The sequence below is a fragment of the Bombina bombina genome, chromosome 3 (genome assembly GCF_027579735.1).
Source record: "Bombina bombina isolate aBomBom1 chromosome 3, aBomBom1.pri, whole genome shotgun sequence".
NCBI lineage: Eukaryota > Metazoa > Chordata > Amphibia > Anura > Bombinatoridae > Bombina > Bombina bombina.
The window spans coordinates 561423524-561437769 of NC_069501.1; positions in this window are offsets into that span (position 1 = coordinate 561423524).

The window sequence follows — 14246 nt, forward strand, 5'->3', positions numbered from 1 at the left end:
GCGAGGGCCAAGTTCATACGGTTTCAATCAGACAACATGACAACTGTTGCGTACATCAACCATCAGGGGGGAACAAGGAGTTCCCTGGCGATGGAAGAAGTGACCAAAATCATTCTATGGGCGGAGTTTCACTCCTGCCACCTGTCTGCTATCCACATCCCAGGAGTGGAAAATTGGGAAGCGGATTTTCTGAGTCGTCAGACATTGCATCCGGGGGAGTGGGAACTCCATCCGGAAATCTTTGCCCAAGTCACTCAGCTGTGGGGCATTCCAGACATGGATCTGATGGCCTCTCGTCAGAACTTCAAAGTTCCTTGCTACGGGTCCAGATCCAGGGATCCCAAGGCGGCTCTAGTGGATGCACTAGTAGCACCTTGGACCTTCAAACTAGCTTATGTGTTCCCGCCGTTTCCTCTCATCCCCAGGCTGGTAGCCAGGATCAATCAGGAGAGGGCGTCGGTGATCTTGATAGCTCCTGCGTGGCCACGCAGGACTTGGTATGCAGATCTGGTGAATATGTCATCGGCTCCACCTTGGAAGCTACCTTTGAGACGAGACCTTCTTGTTCAGGGTCCGTTCGAACATCCGAATCTGGTTTCACTCCAGCTGACTGCTTGGAGATTGAACGCTTGATCTTATCGAAGCGAGGGTTCTCAGATCCTGTTATCGATACTCTTGTTCAGGCCAGAAAGCCTGTAACTAGAAAGATTTACCACAAAATTTGGAAAAAATATATCTGTTGGTGTGAATCTAAAGGATTCCCTTGGGACAAGGTTAAGATTCCTAGGATTCTATCCTTCCTTCAAGAAGGATTGGAAAAAGGTTTATCTGCAAGTTCCCTGAAGGGACAGATTTCTGCCTTGTCTGTGTTACTTCACAAAAAGCTGGCCGCTGTGCCAGATGTTCAAGCTTTTGTTCAGGCTCTGGTTAGAATTAAGCCTGTTTACAAACCTTTGACTCCTCCTTGGAGTCTCAATTTAGTTCTTTCAGTTCTTCAGGGGGTTCCGTTTGAACCCTTGCATTCCGTTGATATTAAGTTATTATCTTGGAAAGTTTTGTTTTTAGTTGCAATTTCTTCTGCTAGAAGAGTTTCAGAATTATCTGCTCTGCAGTGTTCTCCTCCTTATCTGGTGTTCCATGCAGATAAGGTGGTTTTACGTACTAAACCTGGTTTTCTTCCAAAAGTTGTTTCTAACAAAAACATTAACCAGGAGATTATCGTACCTTCTCTGTGTCCGAAACCAGTTTCGAAGAAGGAACGTTTGTTGCACAATTTGGATGTTGTTCGCGCTCTAAAATTCTATTTAGATGCTACAAAGGATTTTAGACAAACATCTTCCTTGTTTGTTGTTTATTCCGGTAAAAGGAGAGGTCAAAAAGCAACTTCTACCTCTCTCTCTTTTTGGATTAAAAGCATCATCAGATTGGCTTACGAGACTGCCGGACGGCAGCCTCCCGAAAGAATCACAGCTCATTCCACTAGGGCTGTGGCTTCCACATGGGCCTTCAAGAACGAGGCTTCTGTTGATCAGATATGTAGGGCAGCGACTTGGTCTTCACTGCACACTTTTACCAAATTTTACAAGTTTGATACTTTTGCTTCTTCTGAGGCTATTTTTGGGAGAAAGGTTTTGCAAGCCGTGGTGCCTTCCATTTAGGTGACCTGATTTGCTCCCTCCCTTCATCCGTGTCCTAAAGCTTTGGTATTGGTTCCCACAAGTAAGGATGACGCCGTGGACCGGACACACCTATGTTGGAGAAAACAGAATTTAAGTTTACCTGATAAATTACTTTCTCCAACGGTGTGTCCGGTCCACGGCCCGCCCTGGTTTTTTAATCAGGTCTGATAATTTATTTTCTTTAACTACAGTCACCACGGTACCATATGGTTTCTCCTATGCAAATATTCCTCCTTAACGTCGGTCGAATGACTGGGGTAGGCGGAGCCTAGGAGGGATCATGTGACCAGCTTTGCTGGGCTCTTTGCCATTTCCTGTTGGGGAAGAGAATATCCCACAAGTAAGGATGACGCCGTGGACCGGACACACCGTTGGAGAAAGTAATTTATCAGGTAAACATAAATTCTGTTTTTCGTCCCTTTCGTAGAAACGGACCAGCCCAAAGTGCTACGTCCTCTAAGCAAGAGGGTAATACTTCTCAAGCCAAGCCAGCTTGGAGACCAATGCAAGGCTGGAACAAGGGAAAGCAGGCCAAGAAACCTGCCACTGCTACCAAGACAGCATGAAATGTTGGCCCCCGATCCGGGACCGGATCTGGTGGGGGGCAGACTCTCTCTCTTCGCTCAGGCTTGGGCAAGAGATGTTCTGGATCCTTGGGCGCTAGAAATAGTCTCCCAAGGTTATCTTCTGGAATTCAAGGGGCTTCCCCCAAGGGGGAGGTTCCACAGGTCTCAGTTGTCTTCAGACCACATAAAAAGACAGGCATTCTTACATTGTGTAGAAGACCTGTTAAAAATGGGAGTGATTCATCCTGTTCCATTAAGAGAACAAGGGATGGGGTTCTACTCCAATCTGTTCATAGTTCCCAAAAAAGAGGGAACGTTCAGACCAATCTTAGATCTCAAGATCTTAAACAAGTTTCTCAAGGTTCCATCGTTCAAGATGGAAACCATTCGAACTATTCTTCCTTCCATCCAGGAAGGTCAATTCATGACCACGGTGGATTTAAAGGATGCGTATCTACATATTCCTATCCACAAGGAACATCATCGGTTCCTAAGGTTCGCATTCCTGGACAAGCATTACCAGTTCGTGGCGCTTCCTTTCGGATTAGCCACTGCTCCAAGGATTTTCACAAAGGTACTAGGGTCCCTTCTAGCTGTGCTAAGACCAAGGGGCATTGCTGTAGTACCTTACTTGGACGACATTCTGATTCAAGCGTCGTCCCTTCCTCAAGCAAAGGCTCACACGGACATTGTCCTGGCCTTCCTCAGATCTCACGGATGGAAAGTGAACGTGGAAAAGAGTTCTCTATGTCCGTCAACAAGGGTTCCCTTCTTGGGAACAATAATAGACTCCTTAGAAATGAGGATTTTTCTGACAGAGGCCAGAAAAACAAAACTTCTAGACTCTTGTCGGATACTTCATTCCATTCCTCTTCCTTCCATAGCGCAGTGCATGGAAGTGATCGGTTTGATGGTAGCGGCAATGGACATAGTTCCTTTTGCGCGCATTCATCTAAGACCATTACAACTGTGCATGCTCAGTCAGTGGAATGGGGACTATACAGACTTGTCTCCGAAGATACAAGTAAATCAGAGGACCAGAGACTCACTCCGTTGGTGGCTGTCCCTGGACAACCTGTCACAAGGGATGACATTCCGCAGACCAGAGTGGGTCATTGTCACGACCGACGCCAGTCTGATGGGCTGGGGCGCGGTCTGGGAATCCCTGAAAGCTCAGGGTCTTTGGTCTCGGGAAGAATCTCATCTACCGATAAATATTCTGGAACTGAGAGCGATATTCAATGCTCTCAAGGCTTGGCCTCAGCTAGCGAGGGCCAAGTTCATACGGTTTCAATCAGACAACATGACAACTGTTGCGTACATCAACCATCAGGGGGGAACAAGGAGTTCCCTAGCGATGGAAGAAGTGACCAAAATCATTCTATGGGCGGAGTCTCACTCCTGCCACCTGTCTGCTATCCACATCCCAGGAGTGGAAAATTGGGAAGCGGATTTTCTGAGTCGTCAGACATTGCATCCGGGGGAGTGGGAACTCCATCCGGAAATCTTTGCCCAAGTCACTCAGCTGTGGGGCATTCCAGACATGGATCTGATGGCCTCTCGTCAGAACTTCAAAGTTCCTTGCTACGGGTCCAGATCCAGGGATCCCAAGGCGGCTCTAGTGGATGCACTAGTAGCACCTTGGACCTTCAAACTAGCTTATGTGTTCCCGCCGTTTCCTCTCATCCCCAGGCTGATAGCCAGGATCAATCAGGAGAGGGCGTCGGTGATCTTGATAGCTCCTGCGTGGCCACGCAGGACTTGGTATGCAGATCTGGTGAATATGTCATCGGCTCCACCTTGGAAGCTACCTTTGAGACGAGACCTTCTTGTTCAGGGTCCGTTCGAACATCCGAATCTGGTTTCACTCCAGCTGACTGCTTGGAGATTGAACGCTTGATCTTATCGAAGCGAGGGTTCTCAGATTCTGTTATCGATACTCTTGTTCAGGCCAGAAAGCCTGTAACTAGAAAGATTTACCACAAAATTTGGAAAAAATATATCTGTTGGTGTGAATCTAAAGGATTCCCTTGGGACAAGGTTAAGATTCCTAAGATTCTATCCTTCCTTCAAGAAGGATTGGAAAAAGGATTATCTGCAAGTTCCCTGAAGGGACAGATTTCTGCCTTGTCTGTGTTACTTCACAAAAAGCTGGCAGCTGTGCCAGATGTTCAAGCCTTTGTTCAGGCTCTGGTTAGAATTAAGCCTGTTTACAAACCTTTGACTCCTCCTTGGAGTCTCAATTTAGTTCTTTCAGTTCTTCAGGGGGTTCCGTTTGAACCCTTACATTCCGTTGATATTAAGTTGTTATCTTGGAGAGTTTTGTTTTTAGTTGCAATTTCTTCTGCTAGAAGAGTTTCAGAATGATCTGCTCTGCAGTGTTCTCCTCCTTATCTGGTGTTCCATGCAGATAAGGTGGTTTTACGTACTAAACCTGGTTTTCTTCCAAAAGTTGTTTCTAACAAAAACATTAACCAGGAGATTATCGTACCTTCTCTGTGTCCGAAACCAGTTTCAAAGAAGGAACGTTTGTTGCACAATTTGGATGTTGTTCGCGCTCTAAAATTCTATTTAGATGCTACAAAGGATTTTAGACAAACATCTTCCTTGTTTGTTGTTTATTCCGGTAAAAGGAGAGGTCAAAAAGCAACTTCTACCTCTCTCTCTTTTTGGATTAAAAGCATCATCAGATTGGCTTACGAGACTGCCGGACGGCAGCCTCCCGAAAGAATCACAGCTCATTCCACTAGGGCTGTGGCTTCCACATGGGCCTTCAAGAACGAGGCTTCTGTTGATCAGATATGTAGGGCAGCGACTTGGTCTTCACTGCACACTTTTACCAAATTTTACAAGTTTGATACTTTTGCTTCTTCTGAGGCTATTTTTGGGAGAAAGGTTTTGCAAGCCGTGGTGCCTTCCATTTAGGTGACCTGATTTGCTCCCTCCCTTCATCCGTGTCCTAAAGCTTTGGTATTGGTTCCCACAAGTAAGGATGACGCCGTGGACCGGACACACCTATGTTGGAGAAAACAGAATTTATGTTTACCTGATAAATTACTTTCTCCAACGGTGTGTCCGGTCCACGGCCCGCCCTGGTTTTTTTAATCAGGTCTGATAATTTATTTTCTTTAACTACAGTCACCACGGTACCATATGGTTTCTCCTATGCAAATATTCCTCCTTAACGTCGGTCGAATGACTGGGGTAGGCGGAGCCTAGGAGGGATCATGTGACCAGCTTTGCTGGGCTCTTTGCCATTTCCTGTTGGGGAAGAGAATATCCCACAAGTAAGGATGACGCCGTGGACCGGACACACCGTTGGAGAAAGTAATTTATCAGGTAAACATAAATTCTGTTTTTATTAATATTATTAAACGTTAAGTTTTAAATACTCCATTTCTTTGGATTCTATTTTCCTATGGTACAAACAGTGATTTTTTCACTTTGTGCTACTAAAGTACATTCTTCCAATTGCGCTTGTAATTGATACCCGTTGGTTTGCTCCTTTTTATGTACAGCACCTTAGTCCCAATATATAGCAATTGACCATTCTCTCCCCCACTACTTAGGAGAGTACAATAGAATAAGGGACACAGCACTAGTAGTGCCGTCGTTTTCTCTCTTTTTTCCATATGGATTAGCCAAGGGGTAACCAATTCAAACCGGAAAATTCAAATAGTAAATTGCCAGAGTAGAGATAGCTAGTACTCTCAATACACAAGCAGAATCATGCTACAAACAGCTTACAAGGACTACTATAATTAATGTCCTTACTGCAGCAGGAACAGAAATCACTCTTTTTAACAAATGCTTGTTATGACAGAGCCCCCTCCAAGCGCAACCTCAGGGGGGCCTACATGGTCTGGAAGGATTAGTCCTATGAAAATAAACCACAAAACAAAGCATGGATGTTACTTTCAGGCTCCTATGAATTATCTTCAGGACCATAATCCTTCCATTGTATATTCCAGACGATCCCTGAAAATACGGTGATCTGAAATCTTTTGGACCTCATATTCATCCAAACCATTAACTGTAATGATACAGTAAGGAAGTCCTGTTAATTCCCTAAAAGCTTTCAAAAGTGATACATGAAACACAGGGTGAATCTTAAAGGAAGGTTGCAATTCCAAACAAATCACCACAGGACCCAAAAAGTACAGAATTTTAAAAGGATCTAAAAATCAAAGAACCAATTTCTTAGAGGGACACTACAACTTTAAATTAGTCGTTGGCAGCCAAAATATTTCACCAACTGAATAACCAGGATCAGCAGATCTCAACTTATTTGCATCGACAAGAAAAAAGAAAATAAAAAGTTGTGGAAAATGGGTTTAAGTGCATCAAATCCTATAAATAATAAAAAATAACTTTATTATCAATTGTTAAAATTAATGTTATCAGCTCTTCAATGCTCTAACAGGCTAGTATATTATAGGGAAAAATACTAGAAACCGTTCATTCCTATAAGGGTGCTCACCCCTTATAAGCTGGAATAATACATCCTATATTTTACAGAAAAACAGTATAGTAATGGTCCTTAGGTCTGTATGAGCAGTCCCCATCTGTAATTACTGGCCGATAATCTGGAACTTTGGTTTTAACTCCGGTCACTAATAGATAAATACAAATTTACAAACGCATTTTGGCCTTACAACTGGCCTTTTTAATGCAGCAAAGATACTTGAATGCTGTATAACCTTCCTCCTATTTAAAGGAAATAAAGACTCACCTTCCTATAACATGTATTATGGGACACCTGTTACACTTTGAATCATACACATCAGGTATGATTAATCTATTTCTCTATCAATCAAGACAATTTGGAAGGGATAAGCAATACAAGATGTGCCTCTAGTCACGTGACTGTGATGTTGTTTACGTCTAATCATATACGGTCACTTCGTCATGTGATTACCACAGGTAAACAATCGCACATGGTAAGCGGTCAAGTGACTGTGACATGGAATTAGGGGAGATGTTAAAGGCATCTTATTTTCTTTAAATAGGAGTCAGGTTATACATCATTCAAGTATCTTTGCTGCTTTAAAAAAGGCCCATTTTTCCGGCCGAAATGCATTTGCATATTTTTAGCAATAAGTGGTATGAGACTAAAATAGCACTCATATTACACGTTGAAAGTAAATACAATCGCAAGAGCGCAGTTGCTATGTATGCTCGTCAAACCTCACATAGAAGGTAGTGCGTTAATAAAGTTGTTCTAAACAACATAAATACATTCAAAATTACAGTGACACTTATATAAATACTATCTGATAAATATTATTCATAGAAATATTAAAAAAGTGCTCAAAGATACATGGTATATGACATGGTGTTTGACTGCAAAGGGCTATCTTGTATATATACATGTCTAAATATGTGTTGGGTTATCGCACATGAAGAATTATTCATCTCAAGGCGCATTTCTTTCATGTAATTAGAAAGAGTCCATGAGCTAGTGACGTATGGGATATACATTCCTACCAGGAGGGGCAAAGTTTCCCAAACCTTAAAATGCCTATAAATACACCCCTCACCACACCCACAATTCAGTTTTACAAACTTTGCCTCCCGTGGAGGTGGTGAAGTAAGTTTGTGCTTAAGATTCTTCGTTGATTTGCGCTTCGCAACAGGTTGAAGCCCGGTTTTCCTCTCAGAGTGCAGTGAATGTCAGACGGATGTGAAGAGAGTATTGCCTATTTGAATACAATGGTCTACCTCTAGGGGATCTATTTCATAGGTTCTCTGTTATCGGTCGTAGAGATTTCTTTCATGTAATTAGCAAGAGTCCATGAGCTAGTGACGTATGGGATATACATTCCTACCAGGAGTGGCAAAGTTTCCCAAACCTCAAAATGCCTATAAATACACCCCTCACCACACCCACAAATCAGTTTTACAAACTTTGCCTCCTATGGAGGTGGTAAAGTAAGTTTGTGCTAGATTCTACGTTGATATGCGCTCCGCAGCAGGTTGGAACCCGGTTTTCCTCTCAGCGTGCAGTGAATGTCAGAGGGATGTGAGAGTATTGCCTATTTGAATTCAATGATCTCCTTCTACGGGGTCTATTTCATAGGTTCTCTGTTATCGGTCGTAGAGATTCATCTCTTACCTCCCTTTTCAGATCGACGATATACTCTTATATATACCATTACCTCTACTAATTCTCGTTTCAGTACTGGTTTGGCTTTCTACTACGTGTAGATGAGTGTCCTGGGGTAAGTAAGTCTTATTTTCTGTGACACTCTTAAGCTATGGTTGGGCACTTTTATATAAAAGTTCTAAATATATGTGTTCAAACATTTATTTGCCTTGACTCAGGATGTTCAACGTTCCTTATTTCAGACAGTCAGTTTCATATTTGGGATAATGCATATGAATTAATCATTTTTTTCTTACCTTAAAATTGACTTTTTTCCCTGTGGGCTGTTAGGCTCGCGGGGGCTGAAAATGCTTCATTTTATTGCGTCATTCTTGGCGCTGACTTTTTTGGCGCAAATTTTTTTTTATATTTCCGGCATCATACGTGTTGCCGGAAGTTGCGTCATTTTTTGAGGTTTTTTTGTGCCAAAAGTGTCGGCGTTCCGGATGTGGCGTCATTTTTGGCGCCAAAAGCATTTAGGCGGCAAATAATGTGGGTGTCTTTTTTGGCGCTAAAAAATATGGGCGTCATTATTGTCTCCACATTATTTAAGTCTCATTATTTATTGCTTCTGGTTGCTAGAAGCTTGTTCACTGGCATTTTTTCCCATTCCTGAAACTGTCATTTAAGGAATTTGATCAATTTTGCTTTATATGTTGTTTTTTCTATTACATATTGCAAGATGTCCCAGTTTGACCCTGAGTCAGAAGATACTACTGGAAAATCGCTGCCTGGTGCTGGATCTACCAAAGTTAAGTGTATCTGCTGTAAACTTGTGGTATCTGTTCCTCCAGCTGTTGTTTGTAATGAATGTCATGACAAACTTGTTAATGCAGATAATATTTCCTTTAGTAATGTTACATTACCTGTTGCTGTTTCATCAACATCTAATACTAGTGTTCCTGTTAACATAAGAGATTTTGTGTCTAAATCCATTAAGAAGGCTATGTCTGTTATTCCTCCGTCTAGTAAACGTAAAAGGTCTTTTAAAACTTCTCATTTTTCAGATGAATTTTTAAATGAACATCATCATTCTGATTCTGATAATGATTCCTCTGGTTCAGAGGATTCTGTCTCAGAGGTTGATGCTGATAAATCTTCATATTTATTCAAAATGGAATTTATTCGTTCTTTACTTAAAGAAGTCTTAATTGCATTAGAAATAGAGGATTCTGGTCCTCTTGATACTAAATCTAAACGTTTAAATAAGGTTTTTAAATCTCCTGTAGTTATTCCAGAAGTTTTTCCTGTCCCTGATGCTATTTCTCAAGTAATCTCCAGGGAATGTAATAATTTGGGTAATTCATTTACTCCTTCTAAACGTTTTAAGCAATTATATCCTGTGCCATCTGACAGATTAGAGTTTTGGGACAAAATCCCTAAAGTTGATGGGGCTATCTCTACTCTTGCTAAACGTACTACTATTCCTACGGCAGATAGTACTTCCTTTAAGGATCCTTTAGATAGGAACATTGAATCCTTTCTAAGAAAAGCTTACTTATGTTCAGGTAATCTTCTTAGACCTGCTATATCTTTAGCGGATGTTGCTGCAGCTTCAACTTTTTGGTTAGAAGCTTTAGCGCAACAAGTAACAGATCATAATTCTCATAGCATTGTTAATCTTCTTCAACATGCTAATAACTTTATTTGTGATGCTATCTTTGATATCATTAGAGTTGATGTCAGGTATATGTCCCTAGCTATTTTAGCTAGAAGAGCTTTATGGCTTAAAACTTGGAATGCTGATATGTCTTCTAAGTCAACTTTGCTTTCCCTTTCTTTCCAGGGTAATAAATTATTTGGTTCTCAGTTGGATTCTATTATCTCAACTGTTACTGGAGGGAAAGGAACTTTTTTACCACAGGATAAAAAATCTAAAGGTAAATTTAGGTCTAATAATCGTTTTCGTTCCTTTCGTCACAATAAGGAACAAAAGCCTGATCCTTCACCCACAGGAGCGGTATCAGTCTGGAAACCATCTCCAGTCTGGAATAAATCCAAGCCTTTTAGAAAACCAAAGCCAGCTCCCAAGTCCACATGAAGGTGCGGCCCTCATTCCAGCCCAGCTGGTAGGGGGCAGATTACGATTTTTCAAAGAAATTTGGATCAATTCAATTCACAATCTTTGGATTCAGAACATTGTTTCAGAAGGGTACAGAATTGGCTTCAAGATAAGGCCTCCTGCAAAGAGATTTTTTCTTTCCCGTGTACAAGTAAATCCAGCGAAGGCTCAAGCATTTCTGAAATGTGTTTCAGATCTAGAGTTGGCTGGAGTAATTATGCCAGTTCCAGTTCTGGAACAAGGACTGGGGTTTTATTCAAATCTCTTCATTGTACCAAAGAAGGAGAATTCCTTCAGGCCAGTTCTGGATCTAAAAATATTGAATCATTTTGTAAGGATACCAACATTCAAAATGGTAACTATAAGGACTATTCTGCCTTTTGTTCAGCAAGGGCATTATATGTCCACAATAGATTTACAGAATGCATATCTGCATATTCCGATTCATCCAGATCACTATCAGTTTCTGAGATTCTCTTTCCTAGACAAGCATTACCAATTTGTGGCTCTGCCGTTTGGCCTAGCAACAGCTCCAAGGATTTTTTTCAAAGGTTCTCGGTGCCCTTCTGTCTGTAATCAGAGAACAGGGTATTGTGGTATTTCCTTATTTGGACGATATCTTGGTACTTGCTCAGTCTTCACATTTAGCAGAATCTCATACGAATCGACTCGTATTGTTTCTTCGAGATCATGGTTGGAGGATCAATTTGCCGAAAAGTTCATTGATTCCTCAGACAAGGGTAACCTTTTTAGGTTTCCAGATAGATTCAGTGTCCATGACTCTGTCTCTGACAGACAAGAGACGTCTAAAATTGGTTTCAGCTTGTCGAAACCTTCAGTCTCAATCATTCCCTTCGGTAGCCTTATGCATGGAAATTCTAGGTCTTATGACTGCTGCATCGGACGCGATCCCCTTTGCTCGTTTTCACATGCGACCTCTTCAGCTCTGTATGCTGAACCAGTGGTGCAGGGATTACACAAAGATATATCAATTGATATCTTTAAAACCGTTTGTACGACACTCTCTGACGTGGTGGACAGATCACCATCATTTAGTTCAGGGGGCTTCTTTTGTTCTTCCAACCTGGACTGTGATTTCAACAGATGCAAGTCTGACAGGTTGGGGAGCTGTTTGGGGGTCTCTGACAGCACAAGGGGTTTGGGAATCTCAGGAGGGGAGATTACCAATCAATATTTTGGAACTCCGTGCAATTTTCAGAGCTCTTCAGTCATGGCCTCTTCTAAAGAGAGAATCGTTCATTTGTTTTCAGACAGACAATGTCACAACTTTGGCATATATCAATCATCAAGGAGGGACTCACAGTCCTCTGGCTATGAAAGAAGTATCTCGAATTCTGGTTTGGGCGGAATCCAGCTCCTGTCTAATTTCTGCGGTTCATATCCCAGGTATAGACAATTGGGAAGCGGATTATCTCAGTCGCCAAACGTTACATCCGGGCGAATGGTCTCTTCACCCAGAGGTATTTCTTCAGATTGTTCAAATGTGGGGACTTCCAGAAATAGATCTGATGGCTTCTCATATAAACAAGAAACTTCCCAGGTATCTGTCCAGATCCAGGGATCCTCAGGCGGAAGCAGTGGATGCATTGTCACTTCCTTGGAAGTATCGTCCTGCCTATATCTTTCCGCCTCTAGTTCTTCTTCCAAGAGTAATCTCCAAGATTCTGAAGGAATGCTCGTTTGTTCTGCTGGTGGCTCCAGCATGGCCTCACAGATTTGGTATGCAGATCTTGTCCGGATGGCCTCTTGCCAACCGTGGACTCTTCCGTTAAGACCAGACCTTCTATCACAAGGTCCTTTTTTCCATCAGGATCTCAAATCCTTAAATTTGAAGGTATGGAGATTGAACGCTTGATTCTTAGTCAAAGAGGTTTCTCTGACTCTGTGATTAATACTATGTTACAGGCTCGTAAATCTGTATCTAGAAAGATATATTATCGAGTCTGGAAGACTTACATTTCTTGGTGTCTTTCTCATCATTTTTCCTGGCATTCTTTTAGAATTCCGAGAATTTTACAGTTTCTTCAGAATGGTTTGGATAAAGGTTTGTCTGCAAGTTCCTTGAAAGGACAAATCTCTGCTCTTTCTGTTCTTTTTCACAGAAAGATTGCTAATCTTCCTGATATTCATTGTTTTGTACAAGCTTTGGTACGTATAAAACCTGTAATTAAGTCAATTTCTCCTCCTTGGAGTTTGAATTTTGTTCTGGGGGCTCTTCAAGCTCCTCCGTTTGAACCTATGCATTCACTGGACATTAAATTACTTTCTTGGAAAGTTTTGTTTCTTTTGGCCATCTCTTCTGCTAGAAGAGTTTCTGAATTATCTGCTCTTTCTTGTGAGTCTCCTTTTCTGATTTTTCATCAGGATAAGGCAGTGTTGCGAACTTCTTTTAAATTTTTACCTAAGGTTGTGAATTCTAACAACATTAGTAGAGAAATTGTGGTTCCTTCATTGTGTCCTAATCCTAAGAATTCTAAGGAGAGATCATTGCATTCTTTGGATGTAGTTAGAGCTTTGAAATATTATGTTGAAGCTACTAAGAATTTCCGAAAGCCTTCTAGTCTATTTGTTATCTTTTTCCGGTTCTAGGAAAGGTCAGAAGGCCTCTGCCATTTCTTTGGCATCTTGGTTGAAATCTTTAATTCATCATGCTTATGTCGAGTCGGGTAAAACTCCGCCTCAAAGGATTACAGCTCATTCTACTAGGTCAGTTTCTACTTCCTGGGCGTTTAGGAATGAAGCTTCGGTTGATCAGATTTGCAAAGCAGCAACTTGGTCTTCTTTGCATACTTTTACTAAATTCTACCATTTTGATGTGTTTTCTTCTTCTGAAGCAGTTTTTGGTAGAAAAGCACTTCAGGCAGCTGTTTCAGTTTGATTCTTCTGCTTATAATTTCAGTTTTTTTCATTATAAGATTTAAACTTTATTTTGGGTGTGGATTATTTTCAGCGGAATTGGCTATCTTTATTTTATCCCTCCCTCTCTAGTGACTCTTGCGTGGAAGATCGACATCTTGGGTAGTCATTATCCCATACGTCACTAGCTCATGGACTCTTGCTAATTACATGAAAGAAAACATAATTTATGTAAGAACTTACCTGATAAATTCATTTCTTTCATATTAGCAAGAGTCCATGAGGCCCACCCTTTTTTGTGGTGGTTATAATTTTTTTTTGTATAAAGCACAATTATTCCAATTCCTTATTTTTTATGCTTTCGCACTTTTTTCTTATCACCCCACTTCTTGGCTATTCGTTAAACTGATTTGTGGGTGTGGTGAGGGGTGTATTTATAGGCATTTTGAGGTTTGGGAAACTTTGCCCCTTCTGGTAGGAATGTATATCCCATACGTCACTAGCTCATGGACTCTTGCTAATATGAAAGAAATGAATTTATCAGGTAAGTTCTTACATAAATTATGTTTTCTTCTCCTACCTCCCTTTTCAGATCGACGATATACTCTTATATACCATTACCTCTACTGATTCTCGTTTCAGTACTGGTTTGGCTATCTACTATATGTAGAGGAGTGTCCTGGGGTAAGTAAGTCTTATTTTTTGTGACACTCTACGCTATGGTTAGGCACTTTATATGTAAAGTTCTAAATATATGTCTATAAACTTATATTTGCCTTGATTCAGGATAATCAGTATTCCTTTTCAATACAGACTGTCAGTTTCATTATTGGGATAATGCATTTAGTTATTTTTTCTTACCTTGAAAAATTTCATTTGCCCATTTTTTCCTGCATGCTGTTAGGCTCGCGGGGGCA